General features: G+C 35.9%; 1 non-coding gene across 1 annotated transcript; it reads right to left on the reverse strand.

Moving 5' to 3' along the window:
* Nucleotides 1–14,798: 14,798 nt before the first annotated feature.
* Trnas-uga (transfer RNA serine (anticodon UGA)) lies at nucleotides 14,799–14,880 on the reverse strand. The gene has a single exon. It is a non-coding gene; the product is annotated as a tRNA-Ser (tRNA).
* Between the last annotated feature and the right edge of the window lie 920 nt (nucleotides 14,881–15,800).

A 15,800-nucleotide genomic window follows, 5' to 3' on the forward strand; every position in this document is an offset into this window, starting at 1 on the left:
GACAGTTTTCTTTTTGCAGAATCAAAAAGATCTTACTGCTTGACTTTGCATAGGAATTTGGAGGCGCGCTTTTAGTGCAGCAGAGCCACGAAGTTATGGATCGAGAGAGAGAGAGAGAGAGAGAGAGAGAGAGAGAGAGAGAGAGAGAGAGAGAGAGAGAGAGAGAGAGTTGCGTAAAGGAAGCAAAATATATTTTAATCCATGAAATTATATATATCTATAGATATATATATATATATATATATATATATATATATATATATATATATATATATATATATATATATATATATATATATATGTATGTATGTATACATGTAGTATAATCTAATAAAAGGAGCCCATAAAAACAAAACCTATAGAGAGAAAAGTACTATATTTTCAAAGACTGCTGTCTCTCTTTTCAGGTATAATGAGAAAGGTTTACAGAAAAGGTAGTATTTATACCAAGAGATCCATCCACAGGTAAGCCAATTTATGTCACCCCGCTGATAATCTTCCTTTAATCTTCTTAAGCGTTGGTTGGATGAAACTTCGTCGATCACATCTGAATCCACGCTCCTTTTGAGATGTTCATTACCTGCCTCTCTTTTATTAAGTCCGATTCCATCATTTGACTCTTGTACCGGCAGTTGCTGCTATAAATTACACGTGACAAATTCCAGTTTACTCTGGTCACGATACTTTAAAGACGAAAGTTGCTTACGAATTAGTTCAAATTCTTTTTCCAGGAAATCTGGGGAACAAATTCGTAAGGCTCTTAAGAACAGGTTGCTGGCTACACCTATCATGAGAGCAATGTCGTGATAGCTAAAGTAGTGAATGTATGAAAGTGAGAACGTTGGTTTTCTGTACAAGGTAAATTTGTATTCTGTCGTGTCTCTGATTATTAAAACATCAAGAAAAGGAATTTTGTTGTCTGTTTCCCATTCAACTTTAAATTTGATGCTGGGCACTAATGCGTTTAATTTTGAAAGGAATTCATTAAAATTGCCCCACCTATTATCCCAAAATGTTAGGATGTCATCAACATATCTCATCCAAAGCATGTTTTTGGGTTTTATTGCATTTATCACTGTAGTTTCAAAGTATTCCATGTACAGATTGGCTAAAACAGGACTTAAAGGACTACCCATACTACACCCGAATTTTTGCTTGTAGAATGATTCCCCGAATGAAAATACGTTATTAGATGCACATAATTCAACTAACTTTATTATTTTGTCAAGCGCCAATGGGAAATGAACTGAATAGGGGGATAAATTTTTCCTCAAAAACTGAAGAACGTACTTTTCTCTCTATATTTTGGTGTTTTTTATGGGCTCCTTTTATTAGATGGAATTCTGTTGTAACAGAACATTTTTACCAGTCTGTAGTATAATATATATATATATATATATATATATATATATATAAATATATATATATATATATATATATATATATTATATATATATACTATATATATATATATATTATGTGTGTGTGTGTGTTGTGTGTGAAGTGTGTGTTTTGTGTGTGTGTGTGTGTATGAAGGGAGATTCAAGCCAATGCAAAGTTTTTTCCAAAACCCAAACACCGGAAAGTCATTGTATCTTTGAAAAAAGCTCGAGTATCAAGGAATAGGGAATGGAGGTCATATTTGACATTGTCGTTTACCCGAATCTCCTTTATGGCATCCATTTCTCATAAGATGGTAAATAAGATAAAATGGAGTGTTCTCAATGAGGCCAATTTCATTACACCAAGATCTGCATTCCTTTCACATAAACGCTTCCCAGATTTCATTTTTCATAGCCTCTGAAGATGCACCAAAGTTTCTAGGCTTTTCCAAAGGCCTGAAATTGGCTGCAGTTGCGCAAATATTGCTTTCACGGTGAAAGTTTGAAGAGCCTCGAGTGGGAGGTGTCGCTGGAATGAATCTCTCCTGATGGTCGTCAGAGAATTCGGGTTCTCTGTCCTTCCTTCCTCCCTTCCCTGCAATTGTCCTTTTGCCTCTCTCGAGCGCTTTTACGGGAGGGATTCTGTTCTTTGTTTCCACCTCCCCGATGAAATAATTTATTCGTACATTCTGGTTGGGGGAGGCCGACGGTATTGCCCTCAGTACACCTCACGCTGTGCACTGTAGGTATGACTCAAGGTTCTTTGTAGCGTCCCTTCGGACCCTAGCTGCAACCCCGTTCATTCCTTTATTGTACCTCCGTTCATATCCTCTTTCTTCCATCTTATGGCCCTCGGCATCTCCTAGCAATTGCTTTATGGTGCAGTTGCTTTGAGGTTTTCCTCCTGTTACACCTTGCAAACCTTTTTATTCTCAATTGCACTTTCAGAGCTGAATCACCTCATCGGTTCCAGGGTTTGGCCTTTGGGTTAAATTCTATATTCTGTTCTATCCTAATCAAAAGACTGACCTGGCGTATGAGAGGCTTATCCACCGATTTTTTTTTCTTTTTTTTTTCTCGTTCATGGAGTTGAAAACTCTCTGCCTTAAGGTACAATGCATATGACCACCAACTAAAACTGGTATTAAAATTAAAGACTATGAATATATATCTTGACACTAGAATGATGCTTTCTGCCGAGATATGAGGGACTGCCGCTCAGAAGCGAAAGCATTGTGGAAGACAAAGGGATATATTAAGAAGAGTGCTATTCTTAACAAAGGAATGAGCTCAAGCAATAAACATATTATAATTTCCGTACTTTTTACGACTCGGACAAAGATTATTCAGTGATAAGTTTACGTTAGTTCCTTAGCTTTATGCTTATCTTAAAAATGAATACATCTCATATGTTCACCGATGGAAATTGGCATTTTATTACTGAATCAGGATGATTGGAAATTTGAACATCAACAAAATTGCCAGCTGAGGAGATGGGAGTGAAATGCAGTGCATATGAATATGCATTGCTCACTAGGGCGTGTAGGAGCCGTGACACAAAATATTAATAGCGAAAATAATATGGTAGAACATCTCTTTAAAATCATTCATAAGAAAGCACAAATCAGGAGTTTCACAGAAGTCAAAGGAATCCTATAATAGCCGTCAGTCATTGATAATGTAAAGATTCCAGCCTTCCGGGAATAATCCAAGAGTATTCCTGGAAGGGACACTCCCCTCCCTTGATCTTATCCACTCTGCGGGGAAACATTTCAGCTTCTTATCAAATATTCATACCTCTGGGTGTCCCAGTCGGGTCATACGTTTTTAAGAGAGAGCAATATAGATAAGGCACAGCTAGGTATCATGCTATTGGTGTGTACAAACGTTTATATATTTATTTTTGTGTGCTTAGTGTATAATATTATATATAATATATATATATATATTATATATATATAATATATATATATATATATATATGATATGTGGTATATATCTCTCTATATTATATATATATCTATCTATATATATATATATATAATATATATATATAATATATTATATTATATCCTATCTATATATATATATATAGTATATATATATATATATAGTATATATATCTATATATAAATATATATAATATATATATATATATATATATAGATAGATTAGTATAGAGTAATATATATATATATATCTATATATATATATACTATATTATATATTATATTATATATATATATATATATATATATATATATATATTTATATTATATATATATATATATATATATATATATATATATATATATATATATAGATAGTATATATATATATCTATATATATATGTAATATATAATATAATATATATGTATTGATATATATGTATATAACTATACTTCATATATTATATATATATATATATATATATATATATATATATATATATATATATATAATAATATCTATATATATATGGTATATATTAATATATATTATGTTATATATATATATCATATATATATATATATATATTATATATTATATATATATATATATATATATATATATATATAAAATTGTGTGTTATAAAAATATTGATGCGTATAGATATGTATGAGCAAATAAAATATGTCTATACATTTTTAACAGTATGTTGTAGATACGATATTCAATCGACAATAATTTGGACAAATTTCTCTCCTTTGATGATATTCAAGACACCGATGTTCGATTCCTTTTTTCTCTCCTTATCAACGTTTTCTCACAGTGAATCTTTGCATCGCTCTGCGTGTCATCGAAGTTTTTTTACGCAGTTTGATGATAATTATACTGGCACAATCTTTCGGTTTTAAAATATTAAGTATGTATTTCATTCCATATCTCTTTTGTGCTGCTCATTGTTTTCATTTTCACAGTAAGTGGTGCGCTGTATATACATATGCATTTACAATATATGCATTTACAATACATGTATATCTGTTTGAAAAGTGTAAAAGAAATATTTCCTGAAAAGAAGCAATAAAATGATCAATTACGCTAAAAATGAAAATAAAAATAAAAATATTAACCTGAGTCGGCAGATGTCATCTCCAAGAACAAGTCGATAAATCTTTTATAAAAAAAAAATAGATAATAGAACAATCAATTTCCCTACAAAAAAAAATAAATCAAAAGTTGGCAGAGAAATATGTCAGGAAATCAGGAAATATGTTATAGAAAATAACAGAACAATCAATTCCCCTACAAACAAAAAACCTCAGGTTAAGACAGATGTTATCTCTAAGAACAAATCTAAGAGGAGATGAAGAAATCTGCTACAAACTCTTTCTGAGGAGGACAGACAACTCCAATGTTTCCACAACAGTTCGGGAAACGAGGTTATAAAAGATTCCCTCCCGGAAAACTTCGATCACATTTTACCTCTGCTCCAATCAGGCCGGAAAGGCGATATGTCAAAGTCAGCAGGAAACCAATTGAATCTCAAACTTTTCTAAATTGCCTCTGGATTCTTCGATTGTTGTTCGGGAAGATTTCTAATCTAGGGGCTTAAAAGGAGAACAGTTTTCTATGCGATCTCGTTTTCTATGCGATCCCTGACGCCTTTGAAGTGATGACTCACGATCATAAAGCGTTCTCTTTTTCCTGTTTTGTGTCTTGTTTACGTCACTATAAGGAGGGTCTTTGCTCTTATAATGAATTATTTTCTTTAAAATTTTGCCGATATTATTATTATTATTTTTTTATTTATTATTATTTATTTTTTTTATTTTTTTTTTTTTTTAATTTTTTTTTTTTTTTTGCTTTATCACAGTCCTCCAATTCGACTGAGTGGCATTTATAGTGTGGGGTTCCGGGTTGCATTCTGCCTCCTTAGGAGTCCATCGCTCTTCTTACTATGTGTGCCGGTTCTAGGTTCACACTCTTCTGCATGAGTCCTGGAGCTACCTCAGCCTCTAGTTTTTCCAGATTCTTTTTCAGGGACCTTGGGATCGTGCCTAGTGTTCCTATGATTATGGGTACGATTTCCACTGGCATATCCCATATCCTTCTTATTTCTATTTTCAGGTCTTGATACTTATCCATGTTTTCCCTTTCTTTCTCTTCAACTCTGGTGTCCCAGAGGATCTTTGCCTGATCGTTTTCTATCACTCCTTCAGGTTGGTGCTCGTACCACTTATTACTGCAGGTAGCTGATGTTTTCTTGCACAGGCTCCAGTGGAGAGCTTTTTTGTTTGCCACTGAATCATGCCTCGTTTTGTACTGGTTCTGTGCAAGTGCCGGACATTCGCTTGCTATGTGGTTTATGATCTCATTTTTCGTATTGCACTTCCTACATATGGGAGAGATGTTATTTCCATCTCTTGTTCTTTGGATATATCTGGTTCTTAGGGCCTGATCTTGTGCCGCTGTTATCATTCCTTCAGTTTCCTTCTTAAGCTCTCCCCTCTGTAACCATTGCCATGTGTCATCGCTGGCTAGTTCTTTAGTCTGTCTCATGTATTGTCCGTGCATTGGTCTGTTGTGCCATTCCTCTGTTCTGTTTAAAGTCCATTCTTCCTCCTGTCCCCTCTGTATATTTCTGGGTCTTCGTCTACTTTTATCGTCCTTCTTCCCATGCACTCTTGAGCCACACGTCTTCACTGGTTTTCAGATACTGCCCCAGTGCTCTGTTCTCGATGTTGACGCAGTCCTCTATGCTTAGTAGTCCTCTCCCTCCTTCCTTTCGTGTTGTATTATAGTCTGTCCGTATTTGCTCTTGGGTGTAGTGCTTTGTGTATTGTCATATGTTTCCTAATTTTCTGGTCTATGTTGCGGAGTTCTGCCTTCGTCCATTCCACTATTCCTGCGCTGTATCTGATTACTGGCACTGCCCCATGTTTGTTTTTTTATGGCTTCTATCATATTTCTGGCATTGAGTTTTGAATTGAGTATCGCCTTGAGTCTCTGCATATATTCTTTATTCCTGATCGTGTCCTTCATCTCTTGGTGTTTTATATCCCCTCTATCCATTATTCCCAGGTATTTGTATCCCGTCTCATCTATGTGTTTGATGTTGCTCCCATCTGGTAGCTTTATTCCTTCAGTCCTTGTTACTTTGCCCTTTTGTATGTTGACTAAGGCGCATTTTTCTATTCCAACTCCATCCTGATGTCCCCAGATACAATCCTTACAGTCTGGATTAGGGTATCTATTTCCCTTGGGTGCTCTTACCATACAGCTTGATGTCGTCCATGAACATCAGGTGGTTAATTCTGTTGCCTCTTTTCTTGAGTTGGTACCCAGCATCCATCTTCTGCAGTACTTTTGTCATGGGAATCATGGCTACTACGAAGAGTAGTGGGGACAGTGAGTCGCCCTGAAAGATCTCTCTTCTGATATTAACCTCTGCTAGTCTTATTCCAGAGCTTGTAAGTATTGTATTCCAGTTGTGCATTGTATTTTTGAGGAAGCTGATGGTGTTTTCCTCTGCCCCATATATTTTCAGGCATTCTATTAGCCATGTCTGTGGTATCATGTCGAAGGCTTTCTTATATTCTATCCATGCCATGCTTAGGTTGGTTTTCCTTCTTTCTACTTTGTTTCTTCATTACCATTTTGTCTATCAGGAGCTGGTCTTTTGTGCCCCTACACTTCCTTCTGCAGCCTTTCTGTTGGTGCGGGATGGTGTTTGTATCCTCTAGGTAGTTGTATAGCCTTTCACTGATGATACCCTTTAGTAACTTCCACATTATTGGTAGGCAGGTGATAGGCCTGTAGTTACTGGCTATATTTCCCTTACTCTTGTCTTTCTGGACTAAGGATGTTCTTCCTGTGGTCATCCATTTGGGCGCATGGTGATTTGTGATACAATGCTGGAGTTGTTCTGCTATTCGTGGGTGTAGGGCCTTGAAGTTTTTGAGCCAGTATCCATGGACTTCATCAGGACCTGGGGCTTTCCAGTTTGGCATTTTCTTTAGTTGGTGTCTGACTGTGTCTGTCGTGATCTCTGTGAATCTTTGTTTTATTCTCCCTGTTTCTTCTTCCTTGACTTCCTGGAGCCATGTTGCATGTTTGTTGTGTGATGCCGGATTGCTCCATATGTTTTCCCAGAGACTCTTACTTGGTTCGGCTTCAGGAATTTCTTGGTGGTTAGTTTCCCCTCTTAATTGGCTCTATAGTCTTTTCTGGTTGGTTCCGAATAGTTTGTTCTGTTGGTATCCCTTATTCCTGTTCATGTATCGTTGGATCTTATGTGCTTTGGCCTTACAAATATATAATAAAAATACAAAGAGAATGGTTGTTAGAAGGGACACGACTGATTGTCTTGATTCGCAAACCTGGAAAGATTCCCTAAGATATTTTATTGCAGTCTGTTCATGATAGCAAAGAAGATATGAATCTATTTCACAAAGAAAACAAAATTTCTAGCCAAAGTGAACTTTCCTTGATACGGCAAAAAGACTGAGGGTAATTCCATTACAAATATGATGAAGAATATATAAAAAATGATCCCAACAGTGTCGAAAATATTTCTAAACGATTATATGATCACTGGAGTGGATTTTTAAAGTTGTATCACACCTAACGCACTCTAACTGAACGTGTTAATAGAGTTTCAGGATACAGAGTATTCGAAAATAACCCTTAATTAATGATAATGTAACTCCTAATCCACGGCCATACGGATGAGAGAAAGATCCTATCAATCTGGTCTTAGTGCCATTTTTCACGCATCCCAGCTGTGAGAGAGTTCCCTGTCCATTTTAGACCGGCAGTCATCGTTATGATAATCCATCACATGAGGAGAAAAGTACCAGTGAATATTGTACTATACCCAATATCTATATATATATATATATTATATATATATATAATATATATATATAATATATATATATATATATATATATATATATATATATATATATATATATATGAGAAAGGCTGTATTTAAGCAAAAATAAAAAAAAATTTAAAAATGATCTTGAGTTGGCTGAACAGACCCGTCGTGCAAATGGTCAAAAGCGCCCGTTTTTAATCCTTTTTGTCGTTTGATAAATGCAACCTTGATCATATACGTAACTATAGGATTTTTACTTAGCACTTTCGGTCATTCTGTAGTTATGCAACATAGGCCATATTTACTCCGAGGCTGAGGTTGAGATAAGGAATTTTTTCCCACCAAACGTGTGAGTTCTGTGGTTAAAATCATTTCCCTCGAGAGCAGAACTCTTTTCTATTTAGTTACCCATTGATGAATGCTTTAGGCAGATGTAGGCTGTCTTCTGAGTGGTTTTGTTTTCGCTTTATTTCTAGTACAGCTTTTAGAATTTGTTTATTTAATTTTTTTTGCTGTTTTTTTCACTTGCTATTTTTTAGGAATTTTGTTTGTTTGTTCATTACCAGGTTTATATCCCCCAGGAAATTACTTCAGAATAGTGTGTGTTCCTAAAGTTAGGTATAATTTATCCTATCACCCATTTCCATACTTTAAATACTTCATTTACAGACAAATATTTATTTATTTACAGAACTCTTTATACACTTGTATTAAATACCTCTAAAACTCAATCAATATAGACCAAAAAGCAAAGGAATATCCATTGAAAAACTTAACACCTGACTGGCAGAAGGAGCCAATCTATTTATGAAAAATAATTTTCCCCTGAAAATCTGTCACCCCTCGACGTCGATGGAGGAGCCTCGGAAACTCAGAGAGGAAACCAATAAATCGATGGAAGGCTGCAGCTGCCCACTACAGTTGTGGTGGTGGAGGATGTGTTCAATTGATCGTTGCATATTCACAGAACCCCTTAAGTGGGATAGCCCCGTCAGTGCACCTTACGCGTTGCACCGTAGGCATTACGTAAGGTTCTTTGAAGGGTCCCTTAGGCTTCTAGCTGCAACCCCTTTCATTCTTTTTATTGTGACTTGATTCATGGTCTTCTTCATTCTTCTACTTTACTTACCTCAGCCCTCTCTAACAATTGTTTCACAGTGAAGCTGCTTTGAGGTTTTCCTCCTTTTATACCTCAAAACGTCCTTTACTCTCAATTTCCCTTTCGGCGCTGAATACCCTCAGCATAGGTCATTGGTCTACATTTTATATTATACTTCATTACACAACGATAATAGACGAGAGGTGGCAGATTAGGGCTTTGAAATATTCGTCATCCAAGAATGAGATATTTCCGAAAAAGTTGTCGTAATGCGGTCATTTTTCGTATATGGCAAATGATTTGTGCACAATGAATTCTTCTCTTCATATCCTTTTCTCCGGATGTCATTGTGGTTATAAAGCCGAGACTATCCGATGGATTATTACGAATCAGAAGCCACTTGAAAGAGAGTTCATTTTGTAACACTGAAATATTATTTGCTCTTAACTGGTTATTAGCAGTGTGGTTATCAGAATGTCGAATCAAGAATAGATATATTTTTTATCGTGATCAGTATACTTTTACTGTAATTCTTCCTCAGCAGTTGAGCTCTAAGGCAGAATATTAATCTTCCATCCACCCACGAACTTACATAGCGATATATTTACTAACAACAAAAGCAATTATCCGGCTGAACAACAGTAAACAAGGGAGTTTATTTCTATTCATTAGATCAATTCCACAAGTGAACGATGCGGCAAAAGGGAATCTATTATGCGAGATTAGTGACGACCTATTTACCCGCCTCAACGGGTAACGGGTAACATCACTCGTAACAATGGACATTGATGACAAAATCATATAATTTCAAGTATAGACGCCCCCCCCCCCTCTCTCTCTCTCTCTCTCTCTCTCTCTCTCTCTTGACTTATATGCAACGAGACGCTGCAGACACCCTTTAGTGATGCCTATAGTGCACCACGTGAGGTGCACTGGAGGCACTAACCCACATCAGGGGTGACCATCGCTACTAAAATATTAACAAGGGAAAACTGCTTTGCCTACTGTCTAAATGTAAACAATATTTTTCAGTTTTCCTCTAGAGAGACAACAGCTTCCATTGGTATTTATTTTCCATTCTTACGTAGTCCGTCGTTGCTCTAATGACTTGGTTTTTTAAATTTCATGTTAGACATAATTCATAGTGAAATTGCTTTGAGGTTGTCCTCCTGTTACGCCTTCCAAACAACTATGCAAATTTCCCTTTCTGCTGTGAATGACCTCATACGTCCCAGCGCTTATTAACCTAAATTTGTTTTCCTAATAACTGTGACTTTGAAGTTCTCAAGAATGAGGTCCGTCGCTCCTTCACATTACACCGCGTGTGTTTGCGTGCGCTGGCTTGCTAGTATTTGCGTGTATAAGATCAACCGATGGGAGAAACAGAGAAGGAGATGGAGAAAGAAAGAGTGAGAGATCTATTGTCGTCGGCGCTGATGCTGCTTTGTGGCAGGAGGAGGATGATCGAGAGTTCATCCTCTTTACAGAGGTCAGAGCATCTCGAGCGTAGGGTGGATGAACCGGATGTCAGGAGATGAAAGAAAAATCCCTCAGCATCCGCATGAGAGGAATGCAGCTAGAAAACCGAAGAGAAAGATATTACAGACGGAAGACAGAGGATGCTTATTTTTGTTTTCCTCGTATAAAGCCTACCACCACTCATGCGTTTTAAAATGAAGTGAGAATGACTGCAGGTTGCTGTTCCTTTGGATAAAGTTTAGCAAAATGCAGGTTTGATGCTTTTCATTCTAAATGTCCAGGAGTGGAAGCCTTAGTACCACATTTACCTTTGGACTTTATTTCACTAATATTCCTAGCCATTTTTCCCATTCATCGTCACTTGAACTCTTAAACTGCGAAAATGCGACCCCATCTGTCACAAATGTCCTGCATTCTATTTATTTTCCTACTTCATTGTCGAGACTCCATTTACTTACATCTCTCCCAATTTATAGAATTTGTCATTTATTTATTTTTCATGATGATAAGTAAACTCTTCTTTCAGTACCCATTACTTTGTGATACGTCTTTCTAATGAACGCCATATTCTTTGGAAGCTTCAATTCCAAGTCATTGGCCCCTGTGGTGGTCTCGTTCCATATGGATAGGGGTCCTCTTTTCAATAATAATAATAATAATAATAATAATAATAATAATAATAGTAAAATGAGCCAGTATATAATTTCGCTACCATTCAGTGGCTCCATGGTAAATTGCAGCGTGTTACTTTAGTCGTAAAGTGATACCTTCCATTTCTTCTTTTTGCCAGGAAACAAAAAGCTTTTAACACAATTTAAAAATATTACACCTGTATATAAAGAGCGGCAGCTTAAGATGTTTCTTTAATTTATTTAGCTTCCCTTTTTCCACATTTATGAATATTTATATTATTCTTTAACGATGCAGATATGGAACATTTATATCTATGAAGAACTGCAGCTTTCGATGTTTCTCTACTTAATTGATTTGAAATAAATGAAAATTTTTAAGAACTTTTTTTTATCATGATACAGTTATGGAAAAGTGAGTTATTCGACCTGGCATCCATTACAAAAAATAAATTGTAGCTTTAAAAGAGAAGGTGCGAAATTTGATACAAAACCAAAACTTATCATGAACAATGTCTGAAGCCAATCCCGCAGCCGTCTCGCTCGCGCTGGAATTCGAAAGCAGCGACCGGAAGTGGCAGAGACCAGCCCGGAAATGGCTCTGCATAAATCGGAAGCTTTTATTGGAATAAGTGCTGTCAAGACTGACAGAGAGAGAGAGAGAGAGAGAGAGAGAGAGAGAGAGAGAGTGATGAAGTTAATGAGGATGATCGGAGGATGATGATAACGATAAGACAGACTGCAATATTGTCAGGCTGACAGAGAGAGAGAGAGAGAGATAAATGTTAATGAGGATGTTAATGAGATATACCAGAACGTGGGAATCCAGAAACGGGAATCATACTGGAATTGTTCCCTCCTGTGGAGGACATAAATGAAAAAGGGGCACTTCTGCTTGTGTCTGATATATATATATATATATATATATATATATATATATATATATATATATATATATGTACATATATATATATATATATATATATATATATATATATATATATATATATATATATATAGAAATGCACACAAAATAATTTAAGTATAGTTTCGTTATTCATGTTCGCATAGAGATACAGATCGTAATAGTAGGCAATGTAGAATCATAAATTCTTTAGCATGATCAAACTGTTTAATTTCCACTTATAACTGAATCCAGTGCGCTGAGTTTTCATTTTTTTTTTTTTTTTTTAGCAAATGCACGCGTGAATGAAAACTACGTTAAGTAAGTATCAGATGAATAAATGCATGGAAGAAAATGTGCAAGATGGTGATGATTAATATTCTCTCTCTCTCTCTCTCTCTCTCTCTCTCTCCTCTCTCTCTCTCTCTCTCTCTATAATATAAAATGAAGCATTTTACCTCTGGTACTTGGAAGACGAGTGCAATAATGGCACCAAGAATAAAATGTAAGCCCGCGTATATATTTCCTCTTTCAATGAAGCAGAAGAATATTGCTTCAGGGAGTCGTCACCAGATCCGTCAGTGCTTTTGCTGTCTTTCCATTATTTCTTCAAGCTAAGAAATATGAAATGGTTACACTCGACTTTCCCCAAAAATCAGAATTCACTTGAAATGCTTCACTGAAACGGAAAAAATCGAATATCATTTATTTATAGTTTAGAAAGTTAAATTTGTAGGTTTTTTTCAGTCAGTTCATTGCAATAATTTCAGATTAACTTTTGTAAGTCTCTTACACAACTTACAAGAGCCGAAATCACTGAACGGAAAGTATAGGACTTCATTCATGCACGATCACTAGACAGAACTTTGGAAATAAAAGAGTATTTGATATTCAATCACGCAAATGACCCGCTATGCAATGCTCAGCGTTCCCATAAATTCAAATTGCCAGTTTTATAGAATTCTGCGGTACAGTTTTGGTTGTCCTTCATTATTTGATTTTTTACAACATTAGAGACAAAATGTGGAAAATTGTAAAAAAAAAAAAAAAAAAAAAAAAAAAAAAGTTGCTTCTGAAGTTCGACAGCGAGGCGCATTCCCTGCATATTGGCGCTGCTGTTCAGCAAATCTCATTGCAAACTACAACTTATGCCAATCTTCTACGTGGCATAAATGATGTACACTTCGGTAAAGTAATACATCATTACCGTAATTGCAGATCATCACCAGTCTTTAGTTCAGAGGGGAAGCAAGACCTCATGAAAATAAATAAATAGATAAATAAATAATAAAAAAGGGGGAAAACAGAAAGCAAGGAATAAAACACAGTCTCTTAGAAGATGCCTCTGGCCAAAGTTGTCATCCATAAAACATGAGCATAGCGGCCTCTAAAGAGACGACGGAATTTAGTCTTGAGTGAATTATGGAGGTGATAGGTGCTCGGCATCAACATATGACATGTTTTCTTTTGGAGGATTAGATGAATAAGTGAAAAACTCGCATGAGTTACGGAGAACAACGAAACAAAATACGATATTATTTTTCTTCTTCTCTCCTTGAACGCTGCTAATCCACTCGGTATGAACAGAGGAAAATAAAGGAGAAAGAAAATATGACATTAATGGCCACAACGAAAAAGGAACTGACTAAGACTTGATTTTTTTCGTTTAAAGGTTGTTATTTTTGTTGCTGTTGTCACAGAAATATTCAGAGCTCAAAGGAGCAGGATTCTGAAACAAAACTGGAGATACTCGTGAGACCTCCAGCTTCGAAGATGAAATGTTTTCTGTGCTTGGAAATTCCACTTTAGGAAATTCTACCAGATGAAAATTCCACCAGTTTTAATTCTTTTTTTTTTTCTGTCTATTTATCAATCTATCTATTTCATTTACTGGATGTATGAAGAGTTCAGTCAGGTTCAGATATGAATCCCGGGAATATTGTTTGATAACTGCAAGGAAAAACTAAACAAGAACAGAAAGAGAGATAGAGAGAGAGACCAATAGGAAACGACTTTGAGAAACAGACAGACAGACTGACCAATAGAGAGCATACAAGGAGAGAGAGAGAGAGAGAGAGAGAGAGAGAGAGAGAGAGAGAGAGAGAGAGAGACCAATAGGAAACGACCAGGAAATGACAGACAGACAGACTGACCAATAGAGAGCATATATATATATATATATATATATATATATATATATATATATATATATATAATATATATATATATATACATTCCTAATGACTAAAATGTATAATAACGAATAAAAACAACAAACATTATTGCAATAAATATATCTCATTCACTGACATTAGTTTTTATTGACAGCGCAAGCACGGAAACTCAATATCTTATATACATCCACAATATTGTATACAAACATCACCACATTAATCTATATGCATTAGGCCTCTTTACCTCTTGGCGCCAGCGAGAGGACCCGAACCATTTGCTAAGAGAGATCATAATGTTTCTTACCGCTATGGACAGGATTCGAACCTGTGCGGGCAGAGCCCAATGGATTTCAAGTCCATCTCCTTAACCACCCGGACACCACAGCTCTCAGACTGCCAGGCTATTATAAAGCCTTAGGGACAGTAAGTAGTACTAAGTAGGTTCCAAATTCTTTTATGACTTGGGTGGCTTTGTTGGCAGCGTCCTTGCCTTCCAATTGAAAGACCTGGGTTCGATCCTGATGTGAGTCAGAAAGTAATGCTTATTCTACTATGTGCGTCCACGGCTCAGAAATGTGAATGTTGTGACTACTTCATACCCAGATAATGTCCATCATTACTTGGCCGAAGACACCTTGAAAACTTAAAAGAAACCCAAGAAAAGGTACAAGGTAAAGAAATAAAATGAATCACGAAAAGTTAGAAAGGTAAAGAAATAAAAAATAATGGAAATGTAAAAAGGTAAAACGTAAAATTGAAAAATTCACAAAAAGCCAAAAAGGCAAAAACTGAAGGCTTCCCAAAGGGGCCACTCGCCCTCCAGTGCCATAAGGCTTGACAACAAACTCTTCCCTTTCATAAATTTCTTAGATTAACCTCTTTAAGAGTGAAGGGTCACCCCCGGGGGTTGTGGGGGTGGGGAATCTCTTGACACAAAATGCCACTAATCGTTAAGATAAAAGATTGATTTTCCAGGTCAGCCATTGGGCCGGAGAAGAAGAATCCAGATGTGGACGAGGGGTCTCGAAGATATGGACGCTTTGTCATTGTCGCTTGCATTGGGTCTCTCTCTCTCTCTCTCTCTTACCCTGTAAGTTTCCTATCGGTTTCGCTTTCTCACATGAAAATGATAGTCAGAAATCCTAGCACTTTCGTCTTTACTCAGACATTGTCAAGGAGTTAATGAAGTACAATTGGAGAGAAAGGTCTCAGGTACAAAACATGATCAAGAATACCAGATGGTTAATTGTCAAAGGGTAAAAAATTAAAAGAGATAATCCAGGATTATCGGATATCACACGGTCAC

This window comes from Macrobrachium nipponense, chromosome 18 (assembly GCF_015104395.2).
Source record: "Macrobrachium nipponense isolate FS-2020 chromosome 18, ASM1510439v2, whole genome shotgun sequence".
Classification (NCBI taxonomy): domain Eukaryota; kingdom Metazoa; phylum Arthropoda; class Malacostraca; order Decapoda; family Palaemonidae; genus Macrobrachium; species Macrobrachium nipponense.